The 21192-nt window shown below is 39.6% G+C and overlaps 1 protein-coding gene and 1 long non-coding RNA gene across 8 annotated transcripts in view; one reads left to right on the top strand and one right to left on the bottom strand.

Annotated features, from left to right (window-relative positions):
- The window catches only part of LOC125328372, a 185467-nt gene extending 176682 nt beyond the window's left edge, over positions 1–8785 (top strand). Inside the window, exon 4 of the long non-coding RNA XR_007204685.1 lies at positions 8475–8785. This is a non-coding gene — a long non-coding RNA (uncharacterized LOC125328372). The remainder of the gene's footprint in view (positions 1–8474) is intronic.
- B3GALT1 (beta-1,3-galactosyltransferase 1) overlaps positions 1–20775 on the bottom strand; it is a 187289-nt gene extending 166514 nt beyond the window's left edge. For all 7 annotated transcript variants that reach the window (XM_048308917.1, XM_048308908.1, XM_048308913.1 and 4 more), the window contains exon 1: positions 20707–20775. The gene's annotated coding sequence lies outside the window, so the exon portion shown is untranslated. The remainder of the gene's footprint in view (positions 1–20706) is intronic.
- Positions 20776–21192: the final 417 nt, after the last annotated feature.

Raw genomic sequence — 21192 nt, forward strand, 5'->3', positions numbered from 1 at the left:
GCAGCTGGAGAGTAGGAAAGTGCAAATGAGTCTGCTGTTTTGTGGCTGCTGCTATCAATCTGAGTGGTCCCATACTTCAGAAAAGCAGACAAGGAGCTCTTAGTTGTTTACTTCCTTCATTTATCATCAAGGAAATGCTGATCACAAGTTTCCTCAAGATTAGTTGGCAGTTAAAAAAACCCCAACAACAAACAACAGAACCAAGTCTGCACTAAACAAGCATAACCCACATGGAACACGTGATGCCTGTTCAGCATCTCCAGAATCTGCAAGAATAACCAAGGATGTAGTTCCTTGGTGGATCTTCTTACTTGCCTTTTAAAAGCAGCTGCTAAATTAAGAAGACGGTGTTACTGATTTAGGTACCTTCATCAGTTAATAAACCCCTAACAGTCAGTTCTCAGCTTCATTCCCAGAGGAATGCAGAATCACAGAATTGTTGAGGTTGGAAGGACCATCTAGTCAAAGCCCCCTGCCAAAGCAGGTTCACTTAGAGCAGGTAGCACAGGATCACATCCAGGGAGGTTTGGAGTACCTCCAGAGAAGGAGACTCCATGACACCTACCAAAGGACACTATCATAACAAAGCTCACCTGCAGTGCAACTCCTGCAACTTTATTTACATTTAAAAGTTGCATTAAGGAGATCTTGGCAACACAGCTGAATTCATGCCTGATTCACCATCCTTAGAGCTGGAAACTGGGGTCAACCATGGTTTAAAACTTGATGCCACAATGCAGCAAGCTGAATGAAATTGCTTATTGGTCAATCTCTGCTTAGTATAATTGTCATTGAAAGACTTTCTTACATAGGTTTGTGGCTCTAGAAAGAGTAGCTGATCTGTGGGTAGGGAGGAACAGGTGATAACTGCCTGGGTAGACTGACACTAGTCAGCTTTAACACAATTCACCTTAAATTCTTCTTCATTAACTGAAATGCAGCTACCTGCTTTGTCCAACCTCACCTCCATCTTCAGACAGCTGGAGACAACCTGGTCTTTCTTGCACAATCCAATCATTTGGTAGGATTATCTAACTTATATAAGTACAATATAACTACACTTATGTAACTATACTGTACAAGCACCTTTTCTCTCAGAAAATAGAGCTATGGGTGGGACTAAGGGAATTTAATGAGCTAAAACTACTGTTTAAAATCTAATATTTTCTTGCTGAGAAGCAATAGTAGAATCTTTATTAGGAGGAACTGGATTGTTAGACCTCCATCCAGCCTGGCCTGGAACACTTCCCTTGCTCTGGGCACTTTGTGACAATGGGAATCCCACATACAGCACCAGTAACACGAGTGCCCACAGGTAACCAGTAACTCCTTTTGTTTTGCTGCTCTAGATCCTTTTCTTTTCCTTACAACTTGAATAACCAATTTAGAGCCATCCCGGAGCTGGGTGGAAATGCTGGGGTAAACACTGCAGTGAAAATTAAGGGTGTAATGGCAGAATGAGATTAATCACTACTGTTCAGAACCTCTGGATCACTTCTGCACAGCAAGGCCAAACTTTTTAATGTATGTCTAAACACATATCATACCAACATTTCAATGTAGAGGTATGCTGCCTTAGGCTACATCCTTGAGTAGCTACAGTGCTGTCACCTTGAAACAGCTTCCAGCCCTGGCTTGTGATTCCAACACAAAACAGCAGGGAAGAATCGTCCCTCCCACAGTCCCTGTCTGTGAGCAGCCCAAAGTTCATTCAGCCTTTTGTAAACATGCAGGTACTGTCTAGGTAAGATGTTCATCAAGAACAATGCAGCATTAAGACTACAGAATATATGGCACTAAAGATGTCATCATTTCACCTTGAAATTACAGCTTTGGATTACTCTACTAGTCACACAATTGCTCTCTCTGAACATTTAAGAATTGTATGTATGTGGTGTAAACCAACCAAACTAGATGAATACCAGCCCCTGCTTTGACACAGCAATTTAGACAGCTCAGACACAGTATCTATAGATATTTATTAAAGGAGCAGAAGCAGCATTCCAGTATTTTCCCTACACCACACCTCAAATTCCTGAACATTTTCCTGAGAGGGCTCAGGAAAGAATATAAGTGCCTACAGTTTCTGGGTGACTGCTGCTCTGGAAATAGAGATTTCACAGATGTTCACTTTGCCTCCTGTAAATATCTGAGCTTTAAGAGCTCAGTGCCAAAGCCTACTTAATTTTCTTTCCAACAAAATCAACAAGAAGTATCATGACTGATAATATTAGAACCCACTACTATTACTATATGGTTTTCTTCTATAGTAGTATTTAAAAATGAAAAAGTATTGGAAGTGCAAAGACATTTGCAGACAGTAGCAAGACATCACTAATCATGCTGACTTTGCAAATTTTTGTGATGAAACCTTGACTTCTCAGTTGACCTAAGAAATCAATCAGAGGATTGTCAACAATCCCATCAGATTAGAAGCTAAAGTCTGTGAAAATACAACTTACTAGAAGATATTTCCCTCCCTTTAAAAATGTTTTTTCTTGACAGAAAAAATTACAAATTCTACCAATAATGGTGGAATGGCTCTAAAATGAAATATGACTATTTTGCAATGGTATATGGCTATCTCACAAACTGAACTATGTTGCTGTAACAGTCTTCAGTGAATAGAACTACCACGAGTAACTCCAGCAAAATATCAATTAACTGCAATCTCTAAGAATGACCCTCACGGAGAGATATTTACTTAAAAATCACATCTTCCTTCACAGACTGTACTGGTTTTGGCTGAGGAGGAATTAATTTTCTTCACAGTGGCTGGTAGAAGGCTGTACTTTGGGTTTGTGCTGAGCACAGGGTTGATAAGAGAGAGATGTTTTTGTTATTGCTGGGCAGGGCTTACACAGAGCCAAGGTCCTTTCTGCTCCTTGTACGGCCACGCTGGCGAGGGGGCTGGGGTGCCTGGGAGGCTGGGAGGAGACACAGCTGGGACAGGTGACCCCAACTGACCAAAGGGACATTCCAGACCATATGACAGCATGTTCAGTATATAAAGAGGGGGAAGAAGGAGGAAGAGGGTGGACGATTGGAATCATGGCATTCATTTTCCCACGTCACTGTTACATGTGGTGGAGCCCTGGCTGTCCTGCAGATGGCTGAACAGCTGCCTGCCCATGGGAACTGGTGCATGAGTGCCTTGCTCCGTTTGCTCGTGTGCACAGCTTTTCCTTTACCTATTGAAGTGTCTTTACCTCAACCCATAAGTTTTCTAGCTTTCACTCTTCTGATTCTCTCCCTGATCCCACTGGTGGAGGAGTGAGTGAGCAGCTGTGTGACATTTGGTTGCTGACTGGGTTTAAACCACGACAACAAACATAGAAGAAAAATATTCTTTCATTATGTAAGATTGAGTATGGTCTCTGGGAATATTTGACAACTCAGGTGGCATTTGCAGATTGAAAGGGTTGTTTTTAAACAAGATAGAACAAAATTTTGACTAGTTTTACAAAAAGGTGCTAAGAAATTAGAGCTGGAATTCAGAAAAAATTAGATTTTAATTTATGGCTAAGAGATCCAGAGAGCACTGGTATTCAGAATGGGCAAATCACATCCTATTTACACATTTATATTCCAGTTCTAGATTTATTTTCCAACTTTTGCCCCTTCCTCCCATAAAATGTTAGCTATTTGGACCCAGTATTTTGCATCAAATCTTCTGCTTCAGGTTTGTAAAAAAACCCCAAAGCAACTATCCTTTAAGTTAAGTCAGTTGGAAAGCAAACTATAAATCTAATACAAAAAAGTTGCAGCAGATGCACAACTTCCAATCTGCTCTACTAAATAAAATAGGCATTATCCGGGGCACGAAAAAAGACTTGAAAAGTGCCAGACTATGAAATCAACTACAATTAATGATTTTATTACTGCCCTAATGCTTCAGAAAGAATGCATAACAATCTCTTAGTCCTAGGTAGCTTTTATACAGCTTTTCAAGGTTATTTTAGAAACTGTTTATGTGAGTATTAGGGTCATTACTGTTAAAAAATCCCAATAATCTTGTTGTAAGTACCAAACATTTCAACTGAAAAAAAGTTATCTCTGGGAAATTTGCAACAGTAGACATTTTAAAAAAACAGGTAGATATTTTCACTGTACTAAGGGAAGCAAAAGTATTTGACTGTTCCTTGGTGTTTCCCATGCTCATTGTCCAAGTCTGAACACTTAAATTGAATAGAAGGAAAGAAGGAATAGAAATAATGTACTTCATCTTTTAAGAGATAGATTACAGTATTTTCCAGATGTCAGACTGTTTCTTTACAAAATATTCTTCTTTGTGTTACTAACAGAAATGCATTATGCTATTTCAGAAGTGAAGTAGAACAAAAGTGGGATCGTAGACAATTACATGTAACAGCAATTACAATGTCTAGTCCTGTTTTCTTTTGAATTATTAGTTTTACATGCTTCATCCACAAAAGCAAACCCAAAAAGCTAAATGAAAAACACGTGAATATTTATGTGTAGAATGTAATATTCATTAAATCTTATAATAATCTAATCCACAGAGAAATCAATTGTATAAAATATAAAAACTACAGAAGGAAGTTATTGTATTTTACTTAAAAAGGAGCATTTCAGAAATTAGAAACTGCTTCTCAGAACAATGCATGGGCAACAAATCTATTCAAAAGGAGGCATCACTTAAAGACTGTACTGTGAACAGAGCCTTTGGAATCAATTTGAGATGTTTCTTCAATACCAAAAGATGTCTTTGGGAAAAAAGAAGTTGGATCTTTATGAAAAAATTACAGGAGATAAACTGTTGAAAGAGTAAAATACCTAAAGGTTGATTAGAGAAGAAAAAAAACCCTCTTAACATTTAGAAAAGGTTGGAGAAGTCAATAATCTGCAAAAGCAGATTATGAAAGGGTTTTTTTTTTAATCTTTGGCTAGTGTGGCTAGTGTATCTAGTGTACATAACTTCATTAACTTCAGCTGCATTTTGATAGTATCTGTTCACAATGTTTTGTGAAGGCCAAGTCCAATGGGTTTCAAATTGTTGTTAGGAATAACATCATGTTTTCAGACAGCTTACTGTGAGATTGCTTATTGAAAGCATCTTTCAAGGTGAGGCAGCTGAGCCTGGAAAGATAAAATTGCTTGAAAACTATAAATATATGCCATGCAGTATTTCAAGAAACTTCAAACCCTTTTGTGGCACTTTAACTGCACAGTACAACTCACATCCTATCTGAGTTCTACCATGGTCTAAAAATGCTATGGAATACCTTTTGTTTTATCTGAACATCACACTACTTGCTGGGTTCTTTAATCATCTAATTAAAGAGTATTCCTAACATTTTTGATTTTCTAATCACTTTTAACAAATGCAGTAATTGCTGAGGAAAACACACTCAATCTCTGTGTACAGTATGTGAGACAACCTTGCACCAGTGCTCAAATGAGTGAAGCCATTAACTTCAAGACAGTATTGCTGTATTGATGCAGTAAGGAAAAAATATTGGTGAGATTTTAACTATTATATTAAAATGGAAATCTATAGCAATATTTTGATCATTTTTGGAGATGCTTAATGCTATAAAAACAAGAAACCAGTGTTATAGCTGTATAACTTATGTATTGTATTCACAGTTTTAATAATATTGAACTGTTAAAGCCGTGTTTTCAACCAAAATAATTCCAATCTGACAGATTCTGAAATAAAACTACAAAGTCCCATTACCAAGTAATTATAGAGGTTTATATTACAGGTGTTGACATTTCATAGCTAAGCAGGTCTGTTTCCAAATGCAGTGGGGCCTTTTCACTTTGGAGCAGGTTTAGTCAGATCCCCTCCCAACTTACCCATCCTCATTTTGGTAAACAACATACTACTGGTAGCACAGACTTCCATTCAAGTGAGCTAGTCTTAAAAAAAGACTACTCTATTTGGGATTCTCAGGACTTTGTTCATTCCAGAGGTCTGTCAAATACACAAAACACAGGTTTTACTACTTCTCCTCTGCTATGCTCGTTCCTCCCATCTAGCCAATGTATTAATTTTTTGCTCACTTAATCACAGCCCCACCTAAGGATCACGTAGGATTGACATGCTCCTGTCAGCCTACTGACACACGTACTGTGCCTTGTATACCACAGTGGCTCTGTCACCTAACATTACTAAGAACATCCATCTCGTCTTCATTTTTTGTACAATGAGATGTGCTCTGTGACTGTAATATTCAGCTCTAACCACTCTGAGGTAAATTATCAGCATAGTGCATTTTACACGACTCCCATTATATCCCACAGATACCGTATAAGCTGCTCCCTAGCAACTGCAGCAAAAATGTACCCCTTTAGGCATTTCTTCCAGCTAAAGAAACCAACTTTCTATTTGATGAACTTCATATATAAAACAATCTTGGCTACTGTCAGCTCAAATTGTTCTGACTAATGGTCCTTAAGATGCATTTTTAGCCCTTTGCCTTGTTTGGGTTCTGATACTGAAGTTTCTCTTGCAAACCTCCCACTTCAATGATTTTAGCACTAAGGAAAAAAAGTATTTTTCCAAACTAAGAAATATCTTCTCAATAAAAACTAACCATTTATAAAAGAGCTATAAGCATGAGCTAGAAATCCATTTTAGATGGAAAATGTAACTCCCAGCATGCTGGCAAGACCCTGGATTTATTTTGTGGAACGCCAAAGTCTTTTGGTTGGACTTCATTCACATACTGAATGGAATTGCAAGTATTTTCAAAGAACTATAAGCTTTTAAGTAGACTATTGCTTCTTGTGTCATCCAAAATCTATTTAAGTGAACTTAGTTAATATCTGGGGAAAGCCAGAAATCAGTCCTTGTTTGAAAACAACTAACCTCATGCATCACACCTTGTGAATAAGACATGGCTACTGTGACATTGTTATTCATTTTAACACGCCATAAAATATTTTAAAGGTAATACCAAAATAATAATAGCTCATTAATACTTCACAAATGAAGAGAACCCTTCACCAACATTTAGGAATTTCCTCCTCTCTGCCAGGGAGAGGGTGTTACAGCAGACAGTTAACTTCCCCCATGAAAGTCAAGCCTTCAAGTCCAATGTTATGAGGCTGGTCAGGTTAGCACATTTAGGCAGAGGCTAGTTTGCTATTTTTGTACTGATCTGCATCAGCCTCCACTGGCATGCAGCCCTGTACGTGGTCAGAAAGAGGTTCCAGGATAGAAGAGCAAACAGTACCTGTTAGCTAGCCACAGAAAATAGCAAAAGCAGGACAGCCTCATCCTTTCCCTTCAGGAAATTCTCTCTGGGGAACTGCTACAGGCCTCTAAAGGGAACAAAATCTGTCCTTTCAGTTGAACAGGACAACAACCACCCCCACTCTGTTGACTGATGCCTCTCTGATAAAAAGCAAAGCATGTGCTCTGTGACTACACTTCAGGCATCTTCCTTGGTACCCGTTAGTGAAACTGACCCTGAAAAAGTGTAAATGAAATTTACATACGGGTTTATGCCAAGTTTTGACATGACCCTAGAACAGGGCCCTGGACAGCATCTCACATGGTGAAGCAGAAATGCATTTTCTAAGAAGTCTTGTGTCACTACCACCTGAAGTCAAATACTATACAGAAATTGGTATATTTAATAAAATGCCATTGAAATAAATCCTAGTTAGAACAGGATTTCTCATCTCATCTAACTGAGATGCCAAATTCCTGAAGTACTCATCTTCAGTCACTGGGTAACTACCTTGCACCAAAAATGGCATTTCTATTAGAGCCATGTATTCATCACTTCCATACTCAGTAAACATTGGAGTTCAAACTGCATTTCCATCAGAGAGTTCAATGTGGTATAGCTGGTACAGTGTTATGAATTCAACCTTGATGCAAAGTTTTATTGGTAGCACCGTCTTTTGTTCAGCAAGATCCTCATTTCATGAACAAACATCCTATTGACTTTCCTGTGACATTTATGTAATTTAGGTTTGCCAAGTCAGGTCCTCTGTGTATGTCTTAATGACCTAATTAAAAGAACTATTGTCATACCACTATATAGTATAGCAAGAAGAGGGGGCAAGCTGTTTCCCTTTTAAGCTAACAGGCACAAAAATCTGTAGGTAACAGCTTTTAGTACAGTTCTGAACTTCCTCATAACAAGAAATAACTGGGTTATATGAACGCCCCAAATGATGAAAGAGTTATGTATTTGAAAGGAACAAAGATCATATATATGTGGCACACCTTCCTATGGATGAAAATCTAGCTGGATCAGAAAAGAAAAAAATAAAAAACAGTTTTGCAAACTTTACACTCAGAGAAAACCAAAAAATAACGTACGAGCTTTCTAGCAATGGTCAAACCATTCTTATAAAACAGAACATACAATTTTATTTCAAATCTCCTTTAAAGCCTTAAAATGCATGTCAACTTTAATATTAACTGTATTGCCAATTTCTCACCCAAACTCACTCATTTTTCACTTTTTTCTCTCTCTCATTATTTCCAGAACAAATATAGTAAAAAAATTGAGCAAGGTGTTCCTGACAGTAAACAAATACTAAAAAAGCAAATTCAGTACAAATACTATCCCAGGCTACAGTTTTTGTGGAAAAGGAAAGTATAAATCTTTGCTACACTGCGTTCAAGAGAAAGCTGTTAAATACACTGAAGCTACCTCAAGTCCTGAAAACTGGATTCACTGAAATTCAGGGAAGTCCTGGCTTTTCACTCTTATGGAAGGGGGTAAGGAACTCAAGACTGAATTTAACTGAGGTGCTAGAGATCACTTTTAGTTAGTCCAGTGGGCTTTGGATAAGGACGTTAGTGTGAAACCCACTTGGCAATCAACTACTTTTACTTTTGAAAAAATATTTTATTTCTATCTGCATACTTATATATTAGCCTACCTTTTATGCATTTGTTAACATTTAATATGGTCATTTCATTCTTATGGTTCTGTTTATTGTAACTGTTCTTTGCATAAAAATTATTTAAGCAGAATAATTATACTGTTTGAAGAATAACTCCAGAGAGATGTAGTTGAGGTTCTCCTCTAAAGGTGGGCAAGGTTATTACAATATTTCATTAGTACAAAACAATACATCTTCAGATAGAGGGAGTATTGGCTTGTAATATTTCTTGTTACCATGCTCCCAACCTTTGCTTGTAAAGCAATTTAATCACTTCCATATTGGTTATACATGAAATATTAGTACTGTGCTTCATAGGGAACACCTCCTGCATTTTCATTACAATGTAACAGTATTACTTACAGAGTCAGAAAATCTATTTGTCTTTAACCATGTCATTGCATCTCATTCAAAAATTTCTAGCCTAAGTTTTACTTAAAGAAAGAAATAGTCTTCCAGTTTTAAGTCCTCAATTCAACCAGTCTGGATTTCCTTATTTTCTAAACTCCACATGTCAACTCCATGGCTCTTTTAGTCATTGTTCATATTACCACCTATTAGAACTGCTCAAATACTATAAATCTTTGCCTTTTGAGACAGAAAACAACTCAAAAATTTTAATATCCCATGAGATAACCGGGTACTTATACATCTAACACTAACATTCTTATCTAGCTACTATATAGCAAATGAAGCTAGGATTACAACAATTTTTATTGTTTTACATATGAAAGATGTAGTCATCATCTTCAAAAGATCAACATTTTATTTTTCAACAATGAAAATATATGAAAGTCAAACGAATTATTTTATTTTCCTCCATTAAAATAGTCTATCAGATAACAAAGAAGAGATACTGTTATTAATACCATGCCCTTCCTGACAAATCAGGCAAAAATGTCATCTAGTGAATTATGAAATCCTGGCACATAAGAACAACATGTACAAAGTGAAGCAATTACAGAATTCTGAGGTAGTACACAAGACAACATAATGGATTAACAATGTAGGCATGCATAAATACATATATACAGCGTATTTAGATTATTTTTGAACTGAGAAATGCTGAAACTAAACTTCTGATCAGCATTTTTATCATCACTTTGGAACTGCTAGGCCAGGCCCTTGGGTGTGTGAGATTCCACTCTGCAAGAGGAGTAGTCTGTCACAAAGCCACTTAACAGCCACTTGAGTCTGTAGTGTCCTCAGCACCAAGACAAATGTGGTGCCACTGGCAAAGGCTTGACCAGGGGACCAAGCTGTAGTACCCTTGAACTCCACCCACCCAAGCAAGTACAAGTGCCACCAGGTACCCGTGTATGTCCCTGCCTCTGAGAATTCTTCCCAACCTGGCAGATCTCATCCGGCTCTCCTGGCTGCTCTCTAGTGGCTGGGACCAACTAGTTCTGGCCATGTCCATAATGTGACTGGAACAGATCCACCACATCCAGGACTGCTCCTTTGATTATCTCTGGCCCAAGCAAATCTGCTCTGGTGTTCACAGCAGCAGGGAATCCAGGAGCCAAACCTGACACTATGTCTACACTGCACTGTGTAGAATCTTCTTAACATGTTCTACACATAACTCAGTCTCAAAGACTGTAAAGAAACAAGTACTACTAAAAGCATTTGTACTATAACTAATACCAAAACTGATTTCTGGTATTAATCATCATACGTTTTATTCAGAGGATGTTTCAACAGACAAGATAGTAGTTACTTCTTTCTACCTGACACACATGCTTTGTCTGTAAGAGAATTACAAAACACTTTTTAAAATGTAAAATCAGGTAGTATTTTTAATACAGCTGCTTGAAACCATGTTGTTAAAACCATGACTAAAAATTACTTTCTATTAACTGCATGTTGTGCAAGTGGAACTTTGGCCCAATAATATAAAAATTGATAAGAGTCTGAAAGATGGAAAAAAACCCCATAAATTTAAAAAGTTTGGGTAGATCTATAAAAGTTGGAAAAAACACACAGAGCCTTTACTGGTATCTTGATAGAAAGAACTGCATTAACAATAATTCTGAATAGTTCCAAAATATCAGGGCTGAGTCTTCATTTCACTGACAACTGTACAAAGTGCACAGGAATTGCTCAGATTTAACTGACTTGTTTGCTCATGCCAGAAGTCTCACTACAGAGCAATCACCTCCAACTCGTCTCTAGCAATGAAACGAAAGCATGCAGTAACTTGGCTGAGTGACCACTCAGTAAACAGGGACATACTTTACAGAGGACAAGATTGATCAGCACTTGTATGTTGCTTACTTTTACTGGGTTATAAAGAAATTTTCCTTTCTCACCATTTTCAAATTATGAAGGAGATGATTTCCAGGTGACCTCAGCTGTGATACATTAACCAATACATGGCTTCCCCAGACTTTGTGGTTAATATAGTAATATATAATTTTAAATTATATAAAATTATATAAAATCTGGCCAAGGCTCAAACTCCTGTGCCTTAGTGCCTGCCTCTAAGTGGACCTGTGATCCCATGACAGCCAGCCAGAGTGATCTGCAGTAATGCAGCCAGCAACAGTCAGATGCCTCAGTCAAAAGCCACTGACAAAATGCAACAGCAGGCAGAGGCTCAGGGAAGTTTTCTATCTCCAGGTGGGCTGTCTTTGTTCTGACAAGTCCTTGCAGTGCAAACAAAACCTAGCAGAAGCCTACTGTGACAGATTCCTTGTTGTATGATCCACGATTTTGGCTGCATCATCCACATTCATTTGCACATGTTACTATGACTTGATGCATAGCCTGGATAGCCAGTACAAGTGTAACAGCTTCAGAGGAAAACCTATTACTTTTGACTCAGTTATTTTCTGTGAATTTTTATTAAGCCATTTTGCAGTGTTGTATTGTTTTACGTTCTTAAAAGAATTAATGAATTTTATTTCAGAAAACCAAAATGAAAAAAAAATGTCTGAAAGTGGACAGCTGATGCTATACATTACTCTCCTCTCCCAAAACCTGCAGGTGAGCTTTTCTGCTTTTACTACTAAATTCTCTTGCTACCTACCTTTTTCATGATTGTTCATGAGATTAAAGCACTAATTGTGTAAGATGATAAAGAGCAATTTTACAATGTGACCTGCAGTACCAAAATCAGTTTGCAGGAGACTTCAGCTGATATCAATACCAAATCTTAAAGAATTACTGTTTCTTCTCTGCAAATAAAAATCCAATTCACAGTAAACATCTTATTTGGGAACTTCTCAACAGAGTTGAGTCTGTTTATGTTTGGAATTAGCAGCAATAACAGAAGTATTTAATTTCCCTATTATAAATGAATAAACAGTACAGAACTTCTACAAGTTAGTTTTTAGTTTAACTAGTGTTTTGTTTAATGCCTCTATGTTCATGCACACACCTATCAAGAATTTTTATTCTCTCCTGAGAAATATTCAGAATAAGATACCCATAAAATTGTATTTCAGTATCTCCTCCTCACCTGTAACTAGGACATCATGTGTTGAATTCCACTCCTGTTGACTTCTAATTTCATGAACTAGATAGAATATATGGATGAAAGAACTTGTCCCCAGTAGCAGTATATTTTCCATGTGAAATGTTTAATATGACCCAACCTAAAGAATCAGTAGAAGACCGGATGCTTAAATTCTATTCCAAGCTTTTCTGGTCCATTTCAATGCCTGATTAATGTTTGACTTTGTCCAGTAATCTGAAATCTGCACATGAATATTTCCAGCAAGGAGGCCAGTCTCTTCAGGGTTTGCAAAACAGTTTTTCACCTTAGCTACAACACAGGAAAATATTTGTGTAAAAGTATTTCAGAGCAGAAGAAGTAATGTGCTCTTTAACAAACTGATTGGGTAGAGGTGAATCCCAAGCAAGTATAGAGACATCAGACTCAACATGACCTAGTTGCCACTAACTTGGTGAGAAACTTTCATTTGAAGCTTAATTCTTGTGATGAAAACCGCATATATTTGAATCTTTTAGCCAACTTTTAGCACTGCTCTGTTACTTCCTAGCTTATTTTAAGCAAATACAGTATAAACTACATATAACAGAATTTGGTTTATGATTATATTTGAGCTAAGGTGCATTTTCTGTGGCCTTTTAACAAAAATCTAGCATACTCAAAAGCTTGGCAAAAAGCAATTAAATGTATTATTTTTCTACATGGAAAAATCTTGCAAATGCTGAAAGCTTTATGTAAACATTAATATAATAGATTTTTATAGTACAATGCTATGACTGTACTAATGCCACTCTTACTAGCTGCCTAACAGAGCTGATAAACTTGTGAGATTTAATGTATCTTCTTAAAAAGCATACATAAAAGAAATTAACTTGTTAGAATGTTTTTTGGATGCCCACCACGGTGTGGATTCATTTACATGTACCACTGCACCTGCATCAGAGTATTTTTTCTAGGGAAGAATATAGTGAAATTTGGCTGATGATTCTGAAGTATTTTATAAAAATGTTAGATGAATGATTGCACACATCTTAACACAAGAAGATATTGTCATAATTGAACAATGGGACACAAGTTCCACTTTTTACAATGATAGTCTGTTTAAGGCAGATAAGCAGCAGCACATGTGGCACTGCTCTATCACTGCTGCCAAATATATTCAGTCATTATGACTACTGTGGCCTGTAAGTACTGGGGAGAAAGACCATGCAGGCTACACACTGACAATGTTCATGTCTATCCATGACTGCCATGAGCTCACTGTGCCACGCTAAACTAATTTTGAGCTGCATCAGCCAACAGAAAGCTGTTTTCACTTTGCAGCTGCTTGTACACACAGACATGCTTGCTACGAACTAGCATGAGGTGGGTTTCATGCACACCATGCAAATGGAATACACCAAAACCTTTTTCTTTGGCAAACTGCTTTGTTTTGGTTGCTACAGATTCCAGCAAACAGCACCCATTTGATAGATCAGGAATATAACTTTAAACCACCCATGACAAACATCAAGTAGTAGAAATATATTTGTTATGTACTTGAATACATGCTAATTTGAAAAAGCTGGTCTGATGAACTGTATTATAGTGCAAAACAAAATGAAAGAAGAATCCTATTGCTGCAACCAACTACAGTTGGTAACAGTCTTTCAGACAACTGGATTTACACAGCAGATGACCTCATGGATGGGTAGTAGAGCAGCTGGGGCCTTCCTTCAAAGGATGTAAAATAAAATTCTTTAAGCTAAATATTTAAATTAACAAAGCAATAGGCTGCCTACTAAAATAGTCCTGTACTTCTGCCAAGTACTTGAACAACAATAAATCAAGAAGCAGAACAGCACTTCAGACTGGAGTTTGACAAGCACATAAGGCAATTATTAACTGCTGCTGTTCAACCATCTTGCTCTCCTCTTGCATTTACCTTCATACTTCTATGTCCTCCCTTGCACAGCCTTCATAAGGTCCTCTGTGAAGCAGATTCAAGCTGGCAGAAAGTGGGTTTCTGTTTTGTTTTCACTTTTTAAATCAGTGGCCAGGGTGGAGAACTGGTCTTCTGCCAGACTTAGGTGCTGAAGTACTTCTACAGAAAGTTAGGAAGGATGGTGTTACTGTGACTGGGAGAAGGGAAAACAGGGTCATCACAGACACACTGCTGGAGTTACTTGCGCTGCTGTGAAACCACATTTATTACTAAGTAACACTAAGTAGTAACACAGCACACAAATAATACATTTCTGATGTTTCTTTAAACCTCACTCTCACTGCTGTTGGCAATGCAGCAGCTTTTCCAAGTGACATGCTTTGAGTATCAAATGACTAGCCTGGCTTTGAACAAGGAACATAAAGAGATCCTTTCTATGTGGCAGGCTTCCAGCCTAACCTCTAATACAACTGGGAGGGAGGAGAAGAAAAGCTTTGGTTATTATTTTCATGTTACTATGAAATGTAGTTCACAAATGAAAGGTGATTAATTAGATAGCATTGGAGTTAAGACTGCTGTGTAGTGAATCCGTAGAGAGGCTAAGAAGGCATTAAAGGTATTTGAGTAAATATTGCTTTGCACTCCAATATTTTTAAAAGTTTCTTTGGTTTTAATTAAAAATAATTTTAACAGCAATCAACATGGATCAAATACCATATACCAGCATTCTCACGTCCCCATTCAGTGCAGTTGGAATAAGTGCTAGGAATGGCATTTTTCAGAGTTCGCTTTCTGTTTTATCTGGTCTGGATTTCTGGACACAGCATTAACCTGTCAGCCTTATGAGCTTATGAGTTTGCTGAGGTGAAAAAAAAAAAAAAAAAAAAACCCAAAAAAATACCCAACAAAAAAACAAAGCCTGTGTTACATACAGATCATTTTTAAATCTATGAACACCCTTGTCTGATATGCCATTATACTTTTATTCCTCTCAGATATACATTCAAAAAAACTCATAAGGTATGATACTTGGCAAAATTGAGACAAAGACCAGAATTTGTCTTTGAGCATAGAACTAATGCCATCATGATGGCAAAGAGCTCCAGAAGCACTCTGCAGGACTCAAGAGTGAACAAAAAGATGACAAATGAGCTTCAGTGTAGATATATGTAAGCTAATACATCTCATGGAAAATAATCTCAGTCACAGACACACCATGCTGACAAATGACTGGAGAAAAAATCCAGCAGTCATTATCGACAGATCCCTAGAATTAACAGTTTTATGTACAACAGCAAGAAAAACCCTAGCAGAACACTGGATATCATGAGGAAAGGAATCAAGAAGAAGACAAAGCACATTTATACCTTGGTCCATCCACATCTCAAGTACTTCTGGTCTCTGCATCTCAAGAACAGACTCTAGTCAGAGATTAAAATATCAAAAAGATGGGGTGCCTGCCTTAGAAAAAGAGACTTGAGGGGCTTTTTAGTTAGGAAAGGAGACTGAATCAAGATATGATCAATCAAACCATGAAGATGGTAAATAAATTAATGTAAAGCTGCTTGCTAAATCATTTAGTAATAGAACTAAGGGACTTTTTACAAAGCCACCACAACATTAGTTTATAAAGATTAGAGTGCTTCTTTACAAAGGTAGTAGTAAGCTTCTGGAACTTGCTGCCACAGGAGGTTGTGAAGATAGTAGAGCATCAGCAAGTTTGAAAAAGACAAGTTCTTGGTTTGCAGGTCCACAAATGGGCTCTAAAAACACTGAGCAGATATATACCTACCATCCCTAATATGACAAACAAGTATGCACGAAGAGTACAAGGGAATAGGTTCATAAAAAGGCTAGGTTTGTGTATAGTCCCTAACAGCATCCCTTAATGTCACTGTCGGAGACCAAACCCTGAGTATGCAGGTCCACTGGTCTGACACAGCAGAGCTTTTCTGATGTTCTTAACTTCAGTTTCCTTTTGTATCTTCTGTTAAGCTCTGAAAAACATCATGAAGGTTACACCTCTGCTTCTTATCAGCTGTGAAAGATGAAGGTAAGATTTGAATAACAGCAGTCCTTCAGTATAAATTCCAACACAACATCCTTTGCTAAGCAATAAATTAGTACTCTATCTTTAAACAAAAATAAGGGTCAGACCCAGGGGGAAATATTTTCTTTACTCCAGGCAGTGTGACCCCAAAAAGCCACATCTGTTGTTCCACAGCAAGATCAGCTATTTCAGTGAAACTGTAGCCACCTGCTGAGGGACAAAAGAAACAAACATCATCCCCTCAAAGAGCTGAGCTGCAGAACTGCTCAAAGGGAAGTAAGGTTAGGCATGCAAGTCATTCACATTTTTACTAAATTAAGTCTCAAAAGATAGTAAGAGTTAAAGCCTACTGGTATTCAGATGGCAGTCTTTAAAAACTGAGTGCAAAACCCAGTATCTATAGGGTGTTTTCTGCCCTGCTCTACAGAAACTGTTTATACATGAAATAGGCATATTATAATTGCAATATTTTGAGACTACTGATAATACAGAACATCTGCAAAGGGAAAAGGTATGCTGGCAACACTCCACAGAAATGAATAAATGTAGCTCCACAGTATTCACACAGGGTTTCAGTTATATAGCATTTTCTTCGTTCACTGCACTCTTCACCATTAGCTCCCTCACCAGTATTTGGTAACTTCTTGTTATTCAGATGCAAAAAAAATGCATACTTATGTATTTCACAAATGTATGTAGTGATACATTAAATTATACATATATATATGCACTAAATTACACATCTTAATCCTTAAAGGAATAATAAAGTAGAGTTTAATGAATAAATATTGCAGATATCTAGATTATTCCCACTAGTTTGGGAGTTTGAATTGAGAGTTACAAAAATCAGAATGCAAGAGGGCTAAAAAGAGTGTCCACTCCCCACTACACATGCAATACCTGGTGTTGCAGTAACAACCTGGCAATTTTACATTTTAGGTTGTGATACAAGAAGAGGGGTGTCTTGTAATTGAGATTTATAATTCATTATCACACCTTGATTCATCTCTGTATTAATAGTAGCCACAAACAGGCCCAAGACTCTTGTACATCCTTTCTGCTCCTGGCTGTGCTTGGGAAAGCTGATCTCTTCCACCAATGTATCTGCAGTCTGTCAGTCAAAGAATGACCTGCCCATCTTTGCCTCTCTCTCTCTGTTGAAGAGCTGTGTTCTCAGCACTGGGAGCTGAATTACTGTTTAAGAGTATCTTTTCTAAGTTCCTTGAGAGGTATTCACAGGAGACAGAGGTGCTCAAGCAGAGCACTCTTGGTCATTATGCCCATGGCACTGTTAGGCAGTAGATACTATCACCATTTGGAAACATCTGAGGCCTGTGAGTAAGCAACAACAGGAACACTTGGATGCTGAGGCATTTTATACTTCTGTTTATCTGGAGTTCTGCAGAGCTGCCATACATCAGCATTTAGAGTTGTTGAGTTTGATGGTGACACAGCTACGAGTCCATATTTTAACTGCAGTTCAAAAATAGCATTAGCTTTTCCAAAAAGATCAGTGTACCATTTGCATGATCTAAGACAACTAGGAGACACATCATTCATTCATCTTTTCCATGAGCTTCTGCAACTCTTCATTGGTTCAACTGAAGGTACATATGTACTTATTTCTAAACTGTAGTTATTTCTAAAAAGCATACCTCTTGTTTTCCCTAACTGTATCAAAAGAAATAATTTTCCTATTAGTCATGGGAAATGACATCAATAATATTTTAGTATCCATTTTTATCTATTTAACTAAATAAGCAACAGGGTGGAGAACATGACAGAATTGACTGCTTCCGTTCCAGATTTCTCATTATATTACATGTAGTGATACTACCCTGTAAAAATCACTACTAAAAAGCATCTTAAGAAAATCCAGGACATCTCTGAGTGTTGTTTTAGTTGGGAGGCATACAGATGGACTCATTTTCTCTTATATAGAAGAAAACCATGAAAAGCAAGCTAAAAATTTCTGAATCTTCTGCATTCTCCTCTAACTTTTAACTAGGTATGAACATTATCTAATTGTAATACTTAAGAATATTAATAAGTCTACAACTGATTAATATTTTTTAACAAGTAAATACCTAATACACTTGTATTGACTTCAGTGGAATGATTGCTGCTCCAAAAAAGTTTATTACTTACTAACAGACAAAGAAGATGAAAAACACTGAATCAAGCACCCTTCTGAAACGATAGAATTGAAATATTTTGATGTTTTAGAAAAGGCTTCCACAGAACTGTGTATGGAGAAAGGTATTTAAGACAAAGATTGGCTATGTAGCAAATACATGGCATGCATTCTCCTGTATGCATGTCCTCTTGGGAATAGCCCCAGTGAAATGACTGTCACAAATTATGTCTACTCATGTGCTGAAGGTTCTACAGTTTACCCATTCACAAACTAAATTTTTAGATTAAAATTTGGTGTCACTCACAAGGGGGGGGGGGGGGGGGGAAGCTTAGTGTTTTCAGCCTGTAATCTACAAAAAATCCACTGCTCTCTTCCACAAAACAACCACAAAAATTTGGGATTTTCTTTCCTAAAATAGCACACAAGGAAAACATGGGTGATGTTATGAGGCAAACGAGCAAAACTGAGTGCATCTCAGACATTGTATCATGACTGTGTGTGACATACTTGGATGAGGATTGTTCTCTAAATTAATCTAAAATACTCTGATGACACTGACTCAGGCTAACTAAACGAGGTTTCTAAAAAACTGGTTTGACAATAAGACATTTGCTGAACCTGTACAGATCTATCCAGAATTAGGGATGTATGAGAACTGGAATTTCACTAGCAATTTATATTCTGTCAAAAATGTTATTTAGTTGGTAAGTATGCGGAGAGGGAACAATATTTAACCTGTATCAGCTCTAAATTTCACACCTCAAATCTTTTACACTTGTGCCTTCCCACAGCTGTAAAAATGGGCTTCAGCTCCCCAAAGCAGCGCATGTACGTGTTACAATGGTGTTTGCAGTGGTTATTCACCCTTGCATCTATCATGATTTAAAATACTTCTGAAAACACGCTATGCATCACGTGATTGAATACGTCCTTATAACTAACTAATCAGAATACTCTATCAAGAAAGAGTGAACAAGATCAATACACTCCTAGAAAGTAATAAAGAAAGCTTAAAGCTACAAAGGAACAAAACAAAACAAAACAAACCCCGAATCAAACTAAATGCTCTTTACATTTTCTGCAGACAGCGTTTAAAAGTTTAAAATGCCCAACCCAAGAGATGCAAAATAACCAACAGATAACACAAACTGTTTTCTCTTCAACTGTTAATTGTGGATGCTACCCTCGTCTTTATTTCCAGGACTGGAAGATCAGGTCCTTCATCACAAAGTCTGGCAACATCCTGGCAGATTCCTTGAAATGTTATATAATCAAGATACTTAATGTTTACAACGACATCTATAAAGAGCATCTAGAGGCTGTTTTTATCAAAATTAACAAGATTTGACAACACTTCAAAGCCTTCCAATATTTGTCTTCTATCACTAAAAGTACAGTAGGTTGAAGAACAATGGAAAGAAGTGTGCAGGGATAAACGGGATTTCATCTTTCTAATTCCTCCGTCTCAATAGCCAGTGGTCATATATCAACCCCCACCAATACGCTTACTTTAAAATAACTTTTCTTTGAGCTAACGGTGTTAACTTTAAGATCCAGTCTGCGGCCGCATCACCACCACTGCCGCCTTCGTTGTCTGACTCGCCCCGCTGGGCGTCCGGGAACACCTTCGAGTAAAATCCTCCCTTGAAAGGAAGTTCAACGCGCCGCCCCAAGACAAGCGCGGCCGCGCCGATCGCCCCCAGCGCCGGCCCGGGGCACGTCCGCGCTGCCGGCTGCCGCTCCCGAGCGGGCACAGCCGGGCCCGGGGCAGCGCCGTCGCCGGGACCCGCGGCACCCGCCTTTCCAGCCACCACCTCCGGCGGCCCCGCACGACAGCACCGGGGCCACCGTTCGGCGGCATCGTTCGGCGGCCCTCCCTCGGCGACGGAGCGGAGGGGCAGCGCCGCAGCCCCTGCTGGAGGGCTGATGTCGCCCCCCGCCTCGGCAGCCGCAGGCACCGCCGGCCGCCGCCAGCCGGGCGAGGGCAGACGAAGTTCCCACCGCACCGCCGGTCCCGCCCGGGGACCGCTGCGCCGAAGGGCACGGCAAGGGGCGGTGGGGGACCGCGTCCCCCGCGACCGCTGCCCGCCGCGGCCCAGCGCCACCAGCCGCCCCCGGCATCCCGTCCGCCCGCCGCTCCGCCCGAGCCCCGCTCCGCCCGTGCCGGCACCGCTGCCCGGCGCTGCCCCTGGCCCCTTCAGCACCGAGCGCAAGGGATGCGCACGACGATGGGCACCCGCCTTTCCCCGGCCGGACCTTACCGGCCGCACTCGCCGCCCTCGCCCGCCCGGGCTGCCGCCGCTCCGCGCCGCGCTCCCGCAGCCGGGGCGCATCCCTGCTCCGCCCGCAGCCGCACCAGCCGGCAGAGCGCGCGCCGCGCGGGAGCGCAGCGCGGGCACCTGCGGAGCTCGCCCTCGCCGACTGACGCCGCCGGCAGCCAATGGCCGCCCGCGCGGCGCCGGGGGGCGGGACGGGGTGACGAGAACGGGCCAATGGGAGCCACCCCGCGCGGCAGCGCTGCTTCCGGGCGGCGGGAGCCGCGGCGGGGCCGTGCCGTCCGTGTGCCCGCGGTCGGTGGCCCCGCGGTCGGTGGCCCCACCGGGGCAGCGCCGCGGGCTCTCCGCGACGTGCTCCAGCCCTGGCCGAGGCTGCCGGCGGTGGTGACACGCGCGGCTGGGCCAACCTTGCCCATCCTCAGCCGCTCTGGAAAACGGGAGCGGGCTGAGGGCCGGCCGTGCAGGTGGGGA

Source organism: Corvus hawaiiensis, chromosome 7 (assembly GCF_020740725.1).
Source record: "Corvus hawaiiensis isolate bCorHaw1 chromosome 7, bCorHaw1.pri.cur, whole genome shotgun sequence".
NCBI classification, from domain to species: Eukaryota; Metazoa; Chordata; class Aves; order Passeriformes; family Corvidae; genus Corvus; species Corvus hawaiiensis.